Source organism: Podarcis bocagei, assembly GCF_964188305.1.
Source record: "Podarcis bocagei genome assembly, chromosome: 6".
Lineage (NCBI taxonomy): Eukaryota > Metazoa > Chordata > Lepidosauria > Squamata > Lacertidae > Podarcis > Podarcis bocagei.
Window position 1 is genome coordinate 24,106,910 of NC_138130.1, and position 12,337 is coordinate 24,119,246.

The window sequence follows — 12,337 nt, forward strand, 5'->3', positions numbered from 1 at the left end:
CTCTGCATTCGTAAATGCTGTGTCAAACTCTTCAGCAAATTAAGCTAGGTGCTTACTTAACACCTAGATTACTGGTTAAACCTCGTAAATACACTTGAATCTTTCTCTCGAAACAATACAATAGCAGATTGTACAGAGAACGAGGTGAAGTGTGCTTTTGAGTTTATGTTTTAGAGAATTTTCTATTTCACCCTTTATCGCTGTTGATCCCTGGGTGGGCGTGCTTCGACATGAGACGTAACATAAGATGCAATCAAAACAGGAGTGATAACACACCGGTAAAATATCACCTATAAATGCATGCATAAATGTGAGGATTTTTGCCTTTCTTTCAGCGGCATGCTTGGATGAAAATGTCACAGAGCAGGATCAGGGGAGGTATGGAGACTTGGGCTGGATTTTACGTCCATTCAGTTTCATCTTGTGACCTGGCACCCCTGCCGGCAAAAAGGATGGTGCAACTCAAACACTATTTTAAAGGTTTGTCCCCCCCCCCCCCGCCAGGCTTAGGCCGGCTCAGCCAGCAGCAGCCCCATGGCTGAACCAAATTTGGATCTGGTGCGACTTTTTACACTGGCTTAACTTTAAACTCTACTCCAGCTTTTTATGTCTAGGATTGTTTGCTTAGTGAGTTCCCTTGAAGCCAAGTTGAATGACAGAGGCGAGGCTAAGAGGAAGCCACCAACTGGTGGTCTTTTCAGCAGGATAAAAGGCTGGTTTACTCATCCCATGGAATTGCGCCATGTGCTTGATATTATCACATGGAAAGCTGTTAATGCTGAGCAAATTACGGCGAGGATCAGATTATTTGTACTGGGCCGCTGCAAAACTTTTCTTTTCTGATGTTTCCAGTGGCTCGATGAAAACAACCTGTTCCATGCTGTGAACTTTTCCACACAAAAGACCGGCTGTGCGATAAATGTCTCCATACGCGATGGTTTAAAGCAGCACCACACATCAGCCATACCTGTGTAAATCAGCCTAAATTTTTATGATTAATAATACCGATAACGGTATTTCTGACTGAATTAATCTATGGCTGTCAGGAAGTTCAGGGGCAGCAACCACTTCTCATGTGATCATTCTGCGGGAACGTATATCTGGTATATAACTCTGATATAAAGAAAGCAGCCACAACAAATGCCCTTAAGATATCCTACTCTTTTGGTGACTCAGGCTGCAGTCTTATATCCACTTATTTTGAAATAAGCACCGTTAAATTCAGTGTGACATATTTCTGAGTAAATGTATTAAGGCACTTTCTACACATGTTTAAAGTGAAGTGTTGGTTTTTTTAGAATATTGGATATTATAGCTCTGTGAGGGGAAAACTACAGGATACTTTTGAGAGAGATCGCGTGTGTTAAATATATGTTGAAAATGCTTCAATTGTATGGTGAATACCTGTCCTAAATTACAGACATTCTCCTCAGACACTAGCTTTATGTGGGGGAAGTTTTTAACCTGAGGGAGAATTCAATTATGTGATCTCCCTTCCCCCTCACCCCTTGAATTTTTGAATGTGTACAGTCGCAGAAGAGAGGTACAATATGCTATTCCTGAATACATGGCCCTGTAGAGACACAAAGTCATCTTCTTTCAGAGATTTGCGGAGATAAACTTTCTGAAGGAGAGCCTTCCTGCTTGTGAGAGCACATTTCAGAATTATAGTCTGGTAGCAGTATCAAGTGTCTTGTACTTATCTGCCTGTGGGTGCCAGTTGAGAAGCTGAATATGCAGCTGCTTAGACTTGCACCTGTAACTCATTTGTTAAGAGCAAAAATGCATCTAATTGTTCCTGCAAATAGCTACCAGACACCCATTTTCCTCAACATATGTTCCTAAATGCATCTTTAATTGCAGTTACTATGAAGTGATTTTAAGCTGGATTTTATGTTGTTTCAGCGCATGACTTCCTGAACACTTTTGTCACTTTGCAGAAAAGCTAAAACAGATCTTTCTTTCTTTTTTTAATGGGCTCATAAATGATAGCTGGCATTTCTGAATACCATTACTGTACACAGGAAGGCTCAATTCTTGCTTTTATGACATGCTGTTCCTATATATCCCAGGTTATCTTTTCCATGCCGTGCTCGTTGAACCAGGATCACCTACCTTTCCTGAAAACACTTCTCTTTTGATCACTTTTCCACTTTCATGGGTGGGCAATCTTTTTGTTCACTCAGAGGTCTGAGGCTGCTTGCCAACTTTGGGTAGAGCCAGAGCCAAAAGAGGGTACCGCCTCTTAGCTGAGATCCCTGCATTTCATAAATATTTATTAGATTTTCACAAATTATAAAAACACACACAATACAATACAAACACATACACAAAAACAAAGAGATCCCTGCATTTCAGGGGGTTGGACTAGATGACCCTTGGGTCCCTTCAAACTATGATTCTATCATCTTTTCTAATTCTGCCACTTCTCTCTCTTCCCACTTCCATCTCTCTCTCTGGTCACATGGGACCAGTCTGGTACCTGCCCAATTCTTATGGTCCCCAGTGAGAACAATTACCCTAAACTGGTGCCACGCTTATCGTGCATGAAATGATGAACTGCCGTAGCAATAATGACCCAATGGAAGAATTAATTTTGGGCTTCATGAACAAATACTTTGGTGTTTCTTTCTCCCAGATATTGTTGGGTTCCAACAATGGCCATGATGGCGGAAATGCTAGCCCAACAATACATTGGGTGTGTGTGGGCAAAGGTTTCCCATCCCTGATGCACAGATTTTTTTTAAAAAAATGATTTTATGGGAATTTTTGCCATTTGTCAGAAGGGTTATAAGATTTAAAAGTGGTGGTGGTGAATCCTAGAGATATTCCTGTTTTCTGTATGACGTTTCAACAGGTACACTGCTTGTGAAGGAGAAATAATGAAAACAACATACTTTTGATAGGAGAGGGAGTTAAAGAGCAGTCCTTATTTCCATAGTAGTTAATTTGCTTCTCTTCTCCAGGGCCAGCGATTTGACCTTCCTTCTAAAATGTTTTTGTCCTGGAGTGTTACATGATCAACTTACATGATTGTGAATCTTGAGTCCGGTGCCTCATAGAATGCATTAGCTGGGGCTGGTTTCTGCAGTGGTCATTCACATGGAGCCTGGTGGCTGCTGCATATGAAAGCTCCACTGAGTGTGTACATTTGTGTGTGTGTGTCCATGTGCTTACACACAATGTATTTTCCTTACCGTAGAATCAGATACCCACACCTGGAGATTAAAGCTTGGGCAGCACAAAGAATTCCCAGACCCTTGAAATGTCCCAATTTTCCAGGGACAGTCCTGGATTTAAAGAAGCCATCCTGGTTTCTGATTTGATCGCATTTCCTTAGGACGTTCCTATTTCTGCTGGAAAAATGTTGGAGGGTATGGTAGGGCCTTGCTATTTTCATTGGAGAAATGTTGGAGGGTATGGAGTTATCCAAGCCATCTGAAGGCAGCCCTATATAGGGAAGTTTTTTTTAACTGCTTAATGTTTTATTATGTTTTTATATATGCTGGAATCTGCCCAGAGCGGCTGGGGCAACCCAGTCAGATGGGTAGAGTATGATGATGATGATGATAATGGAATAGGACGTTGCTATTTTCATTAGAATAATGTTGGAGGATATGGACTCCCAAGTGGACTTGAGACCAGTCAAATGAGTGGGGTATAAATAATAAATTGTTACTGTCTTTCTCACATTTTCTAAATTTAGTACTGGACGCATGACAAAAGGGCGAGGGACTTTTCCCATGACAAAGTGATGAAAATTGTGTAGACAGTCCATGGCACATCAGCCACCAGCAAACAGCCCCTGAACCAGCTGACTAGCTCCTTGTTCAGGCCGATTTATTGTTTTGGGAGTCTGCTAAAGCTGCAGGGTTGGTTCTCATATTTTTGAAATGGGTTTTGCACAAAGTTGGAGCAGTTTCCGTTGTGGAAGGGGATGCCAGCTGCTCTGCCCATATTTTTCCCTCAGACACGTATCGCATGGGGACAAGGCTTTTTGCCTTCGCTTTGCGTTCCTGTCGGCACCTTTTTAGAAACCCCCAGTGGAACGTTTGGGTTTGCTGGTCTGGAAGGTCCAGGCTGAGATTTGATCAGCCATGAAAATGGCTGGCCTGGCCTCAGTCAATTATCTCTTAACACTCACTTGGTTCACTTCCAAGGCCACTTCTGTAATTCTGAGAGAGAGGGGGGGGGGAGGGAGAGAGAGAGAGAGAGAGAGAGAGAGAGAGAGAGAGAGAGAGAGAGAGAGAGATGGAAAGGTCTCTGCGAAACAGCACTTTAAAAGCCACGGCTCTCTCTGCCGCATTTGCTTTCATTGTGTTTTATCCTGTTGCTGTGTTTTAGAGCTGACCCAATTGGTAATTTTAAAAATAGTTTGTCTAATTCCCTGCTGCGAGTCAGCACTCAGCACTTTCAAGCGCAATGGGAGACACAGAAGGCGGGAATATATAAAGATTTAATTCTAGAACTTGAAATGAACTTGCACTCTTTCTTTCTCCCCCCCCCCTTTTTTTCCTTAGTAGCACAGGGATGCTAGGGCAGGAAAAACCTCAGTAATTACAAAGTTATTTCTGTATATATAATGTTACACCAAGGATGGCTTTATAGCAAACGGCACCATTTGCCTGACTAACCTATAAGGCTAAAGGCAAAATATCAAGCGCTTTGTGTCAGCGTTGCCCTGCTCTGAACGACTGCAAAGCGAAGCACAGGCAAGAACGGCAAACCTGCCTTTCCCCATAAATCACGACAGGCCTTCCTGCAAGCAGCGGCGAGCTGACAAGAGACAGGTTTCTGGGATGTCACTTTACATCCACTGTTTGCACAACAGTCAATTAGACTCTGTGGTGCACAGCTCTGCGGAGGCTGGAACGGCTCCGTCGGTAGCTGGATGCCAAGTGGAGCAGGTGATTATTTTTATTGGTAGGCAATGAAAGCAAAATACTATTATTATACGGAATATGTTTCGCTTCCGAATCTCGACTGCCTTGTTGTTTGGGGCAACCACGGAGAGAACAGACATCAGCGCTGTCGAAAGAGCTGCTTGCGAGGCAAACCTGTGCAATTGGGATTGACTTCCTTATTTTTGTGTATTAAAAATGACAAGGTAGGCAGGGTGTCATTTTTGAAAGAAAGAATGTCTTTATCTAGCATAGGGCTACCATACATCCGGACATTATCGAGATTTCAAAGGCGGAATCGAAGTCCAGGGGGGATTTCCGAAAGGCGGTGCTTTGTTCCCAGAATCTTAGGCAAATCAATTGAAAAATCGAGTTTTTCTGGCGCTTTTGCAGTTCAGGTTTTCCTAAGAAATTTTCCTAAGAAAGCTCAACAATTTTGGAGGTTTCCTTTAAAAAACTCCACAATTTTGGGGTCTTCCTAAAAAAAAAAAAGCTCAGCAATATAGCTAAATGAGATTCTGCCCCCCCAAATCCTGTGTACGCCCATGTTTTGTGGTGCCCTGGTTTTTCCTTTTTAAAATGTGGCAACCCTATCTAGCATGTTTGTAGTAATACGCTATCTTTATCTAGTTGCTGAAACAGTATTTGTGCAAGTTAGCCCCAATCTTTGGAAATAGCAGTTGTGGGCAGAGCTGGCCCTGCCATTAGGCAGAGTGAAACAATCACCTCAGGTAGCGGATACTGCTGCTCAGCAGTAGCTGAAACCTAGGCATTCCTCCTGAGCTCCTTGTCTATTAAAGCTACACGCACAACACAGCCTGACACTCATCCCCAAAGCTTGTAGGATTTACTAAGCTCCACTTAGGCTCATTAGAGGGTGCTATCCCATTGCCAGTGTTGGCATAATATCCTGAAGATAAGCACATACATACCTTTAAAGTACACCCAGACTCCATGGTCTGCTATGTTTGCTTCAATACTGGGAGCAACAGCAGAGGTGAAAGAGTTGTTCATCTCTTACTGGTAGAGATTCCTTTTCTACAGAACTATTACTAGTACAGGAACTCTTACTATACTGTAATGCTATTTCACTTTTAGGCATAAGAAGAGTTTAATCCACAGTGAAACTATGGTAGGCATTTTCCTCATCAAAATGGCCAGACACTATCTTTCTTTCCAGTTTTCATGACAGTCACTGATGTCGCTGATGTACTTCATTCAGGCCCGTCAAGGAAGGCAATCCTTCACTGTTTGGCCAAGTTCTGAGCAGCAGCTCAAAGACTATTAATATTTTCTTGCCCCATCAGTGCCCCATCAATTGCTGCAACTGCAGTGATCTTCAATTTTGAAGTGAAAATTCTGCTATTACCCCAATGCCTGCAGAAGAGCCACCTAGTGGGTGCTATACCATAGCTGTCAACTTTCAGATTTGAAAATAAGGGATCAGCAGCCTCGAAAATAAGGGATCAGCAGCCTCACCTGGCCCGGGGACAGTCTACGGGATATCTAACAATCCGGGATAGCAGCGGGATGCAGCGGGAAACGGCGCTGGAATAAGGGAATTTCCCGCAAAGAAAGGGAAGGTTGACAGCTATTCTATACCCAATGCCTATTCCTTTAGTTATGGGATGTGGCAGTGTGGAGTAGTGGTTAAATGACTGGCCACTAACCTTTTTGGGCCAGTGGCTGCATGTGGATACTAGGACTGTGCGATATCTGATTTTCAACATCACAATATATCACCAGCTAAATATCTCAACATATCACAATATATATCTGTGGTGCCAGAGGACCTTGCTGGGCCTCCCTGCAGATGCAGAGGGTGCGCCCCGCTTCTCTGCAGAAGCAGAGGGCCTTTCCAGGCCTCCCCATGGCAGCAGAGGGTCCCACCATACCTTCCCACAGCAGTGGAGGTTGTGCCATGCTTCCTCACAGCAGGAGAGGGCTTTGATGAGGCTCCTTGTGGCAGTGGAGGGCCTTCAAATGTAATGAAGTAGTAGATTGAATAAAAATATGAAATAAACTTCCATATATTATATTTAATATATTTTCAACTAATTTATGAGTAGTTTAAGTGATTTGCTAGTCAAGTTGCATCTGCTTCCCCACTCAAGGGTCACTCTAAGTGCATGCATAAGCCCCACGGAGTTCAACTAAACTTACTTCTTCTTTCCTGGAAGTAAGCCCCATTGAATTCAGTAGGGTATTCAATGGTATGGCGATTTATTGCACAGCCCTAGTGGATACCTGAGACACTGTCATTGTTGCTACACATACATCACAACCTTGCACAGGGACCCTTAGTTACATATCTAACTGTGCACAATGTTTCCATGTCACTACAGAATGCTTTTTAGCTCATATTTTCCTGACTGATCTACAAAATTAAAAGTGAAATCTTGCATGGCTTGGTGTCCCATTACAAGCAGGAGATATGGCACAGATGTCATCCTGTTATGAACAATAATAAACCTGAGAACCTATGAACCATGGTCTAATATATTTCTCCTTTCTAAAGAGGAGATTTGAGTACTTAACACAGCACTTGACCTAAAAAATATCTGGCATCCAATCATTTGCATCTTGGTGTGTTTCATCGTGGTTTAGGCTAGAGCTTGTTTCTTCAGGTTCAAGCTGGGAGTTGGTTGTCAAGGTAGAATTTTGATGGACCAGCCTCTTAGGGACAAGGGAGAAGAGATAGGAATATCAGAGTCTGCCAATTTTGTGCATTGGCCATAACGGTTTTGTTGCTGCTGCTGTAAAAAAACAAACAAATCCCAGATTTATTTCCATCTCTGTTAAGCTTTCTTTCTATATTTACTCAAGTGTTTACAAAAACCTTCTCCCTCCTCTCCTAAATTCTCATCTGCCAGAGATCAGAATTTAAACTATAGCACTTAGCAGGTAATGATGAAAATAACATCATGCTCTGCTTGTTCTGAACCATTTTCTCTACCTTTGCTATACAGTGGTACGTCGGGTTACATACGCTTCAGGTTACATACGCTTCAGGTTACAGACTCTGCTAACCCAGAAATAGTACCTTGGGTTAAGAACTTTGCTTCAGGATGAGAACAGAAATTGTGCTCTGGCAGCTCGGCGGCAGCAGGAGGCCCCATTACCTAAAGTGGTGCTTCAGGTTAAGAACAGTTTCAGGTTAATAACGGACCTCCGGAATGAATTACAGTGGTGCCTCGCAAGACGAAATTAATTCGTTCCGCGAGTCTTTTCGTCTTGCGATGTTTTTCATCTTGCGAAGCATGGTCCGTCGCAACTGCGCCTCTTCAAGCGGCTTTAAGAAAAAAGCGCAAGACGTTTTCGTCTTGCAAAGCAAGCCCATAGGGAAATTCGTCTAGCGAAGCAACGCAAAAACCGAAAAACCCTTTCGTCTAGCGAGTTTTTCGTCTTGCGAGGCATTCGTCTTGCGGGGCACCACTGTAAGTACTTAACCCAAGGTACAACTGTATGTGCATTCTATTATGGTGTAGGGATATTTTGCGCTCTAGGCGAACTGTGAGTTGCCACTGCCCTCTTCACTCATACTATAACTCTCTGCACGTGCTCAAAGGAAGCATGCTTTCTGCTTGCCCCAAATTAAGGTAAGGAAAGGTCAGGACAGGAGGAGGCCCCACACCTCCTTGGAAGGCAGCGACTCTAGGACTCATCCTCCACAGGACTCCCCTCAGTTTCCTGCAACTCCTTCAGATTTCCCTCCAATTTATCTGGAGGGAAAGGAGTGGGGGGTGGTTCAGGAGTGAGGCTTTGATTCCACCTGCACCATCCAGGCACTTCCTTTTTTGGCTAGCACCACTTCCTGGGCTGCAGTGGCTTTCGCGGCTCAAGATCCTCCTCTCTCCCACTGACCTGTTTTCCTCTCCCACCCACTCAAGGAAGGAAGTGCTGCCCCATGGTCAAGTGGGCCTGCCTGCGATACGTCTGTGGGGCTGCCAATAAGGAGGGAGCAGACCCAATGCGGAACCATGACTGCTGCAAGTCCTGCTCAGCAGCTGCAGCTACCCAACAACCCAGAGGAGTAGCCCTTGGGTGGGGGCAACATTTATGGGATACCTTCCTAATGTACCTTCTACATCTGGACCTTTGCCTAATTGTCAGGGAACTGACATCGGAGCGAGAGGCGAAGGGGAGGCTGCCAGATGATGCTGGCGAAGGACCCAGCAGCAGGGGGAGAAACAGCTCAGTAGAGGGGGAAGCCATTCAGCGCAACACCAGGGATGAAGGGGGGCAGACGGGGGAATTGGAGAGAGAGCTCCAGGACTCTTCACTGGACATCAGTGAGGAGAGCCCAGGTCCTCGGCTACCCACGCCTTCCCTGCGCAGAAGACTCCCGCGCAGTGAATGGAGGAGGAGACTGGGTGTCAAACAACTTTTATGTTGGAAGAGGTTCAAGAAACGCCCACTGACGGATTCTGCCAGTGACTGAGGCAGCCACGATGAGAAGGGGCTGTGCAGTCAGAAAGGTTTAACAAGGCAAATTAACCGAGAAAGGCACCAGTTTACGCATGAGTAACTCATACCTATTACACTAATGTTCCAAAAACTTAACGGAATGATCAACCTTCTCTATTGTACTCCTGGCGAGACAGGATGGACAAATCTTCCGAATTCTAAGCTGGCTCTTTGTTGGCCAGCGATCCACATTTTATAGCACATATTAATACCCCCACAGCCACCGATAGAACCAACAGTCCTCCAATCAATCCAGGAGGGAGAGAGGGATTGACAGTTAACGAAACACCATGGGACTGCTCTCCCCGCTTTTTACCTTTCAATATTTTAATGTTGTATTTTAATTTTGTTTTTAAGTTGTAGTCATTCAACTTATTTTTATTATTGCTTGTTAGCCGCCCTGAGCCCGGCCTTGGCTGGGGAGGGCGGGGTATAAATAAAAATTATTATTATTATTATTATTATTATTATTATTATTATTATTATTGTGTAACATTTGGCTGTCACTGGCATTTGCCTAGTTCGCCTAGTTGGTTAAGCCAGCTCTGAGCAGATTAGGTTTTTTCAAAATGTGCACACCTAGATCCCTTTTCTGGAGCTCATGGTCAGAGACAGTGATGACCTGGAATTTGAAAGGACTTTGGTGAAATCCAAGGATAATTTTCTGTTCCACACTGTAGTCACTGCTCGCAGCGCTGCTTCTATCCTGCTGCATTTTGCCTCCTACCAAAAGCGAAGTTATTCGTCTTGCTGTCTGCCTCGGCAAAACCATGTAGCTTGTGTGATTCCCTAATTAATATATTAAGTAAGTTGCACTGGTGCTATGTCGTTCCACTCCATTCATTTCAATGCAAAGTGCAATTGGGGGGAAATGTAATCAATTATGGATCATTTGCAGACTGAAAGCAAGATCGATTGCATTCACCAGATTGATTTGCATTCCAGACATGGGACAAATAAGCAAACATCAGCAAATTCAGCACTTGTTTTTTCCTTTGAGAGAATCTCTGACATCCCTGTTGAAAGCCTGTTTATTCTTCATTATTGGGGATGATAACTGTTGTCCTTATACTCACTTCAATACAGTAGAAAGATGAAAGAAATTTATGATAATTATTGCTTTGTTTGTTATTATGCCCAGAGTGGCTGGGGTAAGCCAGTCAGATGGGTGGGGTCATAATAGTGGGGTAATAATAATAATAATAATAATAATAATAATAATAATAATAATGCTATGTAGCTGTGTTTCTACACTGTAAACCACCCTGTGTTCCTCAGATAAAGGGCAGTATATAAATTTAATAAGTATTATTAATATACTTTTAGAATTATTATTAACAGAACCTTAACTTTTTTGATTCACCACCCCTCCCATATTTGTTTAAATGTTGGAATGTATTTTTGAATTCTAATAACCATTCATTTGGGTGGCACAATGTATAGCTTCCAAGTCAAAGCTGAATAAACAACCCCTAATTTGCTTTGGATTTTGAGTAGGCAAGGGGGGGGGGAGATAATTTTTTTCTATTTTGTGCAGAAAACAGTGTTTTGAGTTTTAATATTTTATGCTTCTGATTTTCAAACAACTCCTCCCCAGATTCTTTCTGTGCTTCATCAGACAAGGCTATGGCTTCTTGTATGAGAATTCCCAGCAACCCCATTGCCTTTACAAATTTAGTTTGCATTTCTAAGCAGTAAAGTCTTCCAGTCAGAGTGGGCAGTGCTGTCAAACTAAGGAGTCTCACGCTGCTTATTCAGCCTATGGTCTGTGATTGGAACTTTGTAGAAACAGCTCAATCCCATCACCACCCTCCAGAGAATATATACTTTCAAAGTTCTGGATTGGTTACTGTGTCAAAATTAGTTCCTTTTCCTGTCCCCCCCCCCTTGGCCCACCCCATTGTTGAGATTCCAACTATTGGGCTCCATGTGACAAAGTTCATCTTTTTCCTCTACAACTGATGGGCTTAGATAAATAACCTCTCCTTGTTTACCAGTCAAAAAACAAAAAAAGAAGTGTTCCAATTTCAGCTTGATCATGCTGGGCGACATCTAAAGCACAGTGAGTTCTCATAGCAGTAAACTCTACAAACGAGTGAATTTAATAATATTGTCTCAATAGGTTTCTGTGTTTCTGGTAACAATGTTGCTTGAGTGAAAGCTCCCTTATTGGGCAGATTTCAAACAAAATAACCAGCAGGATGCCAGTGATTCTTCTCTCTTTCAGCTTTGCTGAATATATCACTACTTTGTGCTAGCCCTACACAATCTGTTTGCCCTAAAGAATTCTTCCATTTTAATTCTTATGGACTTCTTATGTTGTTAATAACTGCCACGTGCCATATACTATGCTCTGTGCAGAATGTGGAACCGAGTAAAAGGCACATTTCTTTGCAAAGCAGTTTCCCCCCAAATAATGCATATTTCATACACCAGTTTTCACAAAATTTGTGCATGTTAAGGCACACTTTACCCAAGTACACGCATTTGTTTTTGCACGTAACATAGCTGGAGAACTGCATTGCAAAATTCAGAGAAGTGTGAATTTCAAGGGGTGATTCAGTTTTCGTTCACATATTGTTGTTGAAAGTTCGCATTTGACTATAAATATGAACTCCAGCCCTTCTGTGCTGGTCCCGTGGGTTAACCGTGAGGCGAGGTACGAGTCCAGTCCGAGGTCGAAGGTGCAGTATGGAGGCAGTCCGTCAAAGCTGAAGCTGGGTGCAGGGCAGGGAGTCGGGTGAGGTCAGGCGCTCCGGCAGGAAATCAGGACAGGATTCGGGCAGGAACAGGCTACCAACAATGTTGCTCCCGCAACTTGGGACTGGGGCTGGCTGGCTTTTATCTGCCCCGAGGCATAGGATGGCCCCGGTCCACAGGTGACTCGCCTCTCCTGGCCTGGAGGCGAGCACTCCTCCTGTGGGAACTTAGTTCCCTCCGCCTCTCTGCCCTGAGCCTCTGTAGCTCAG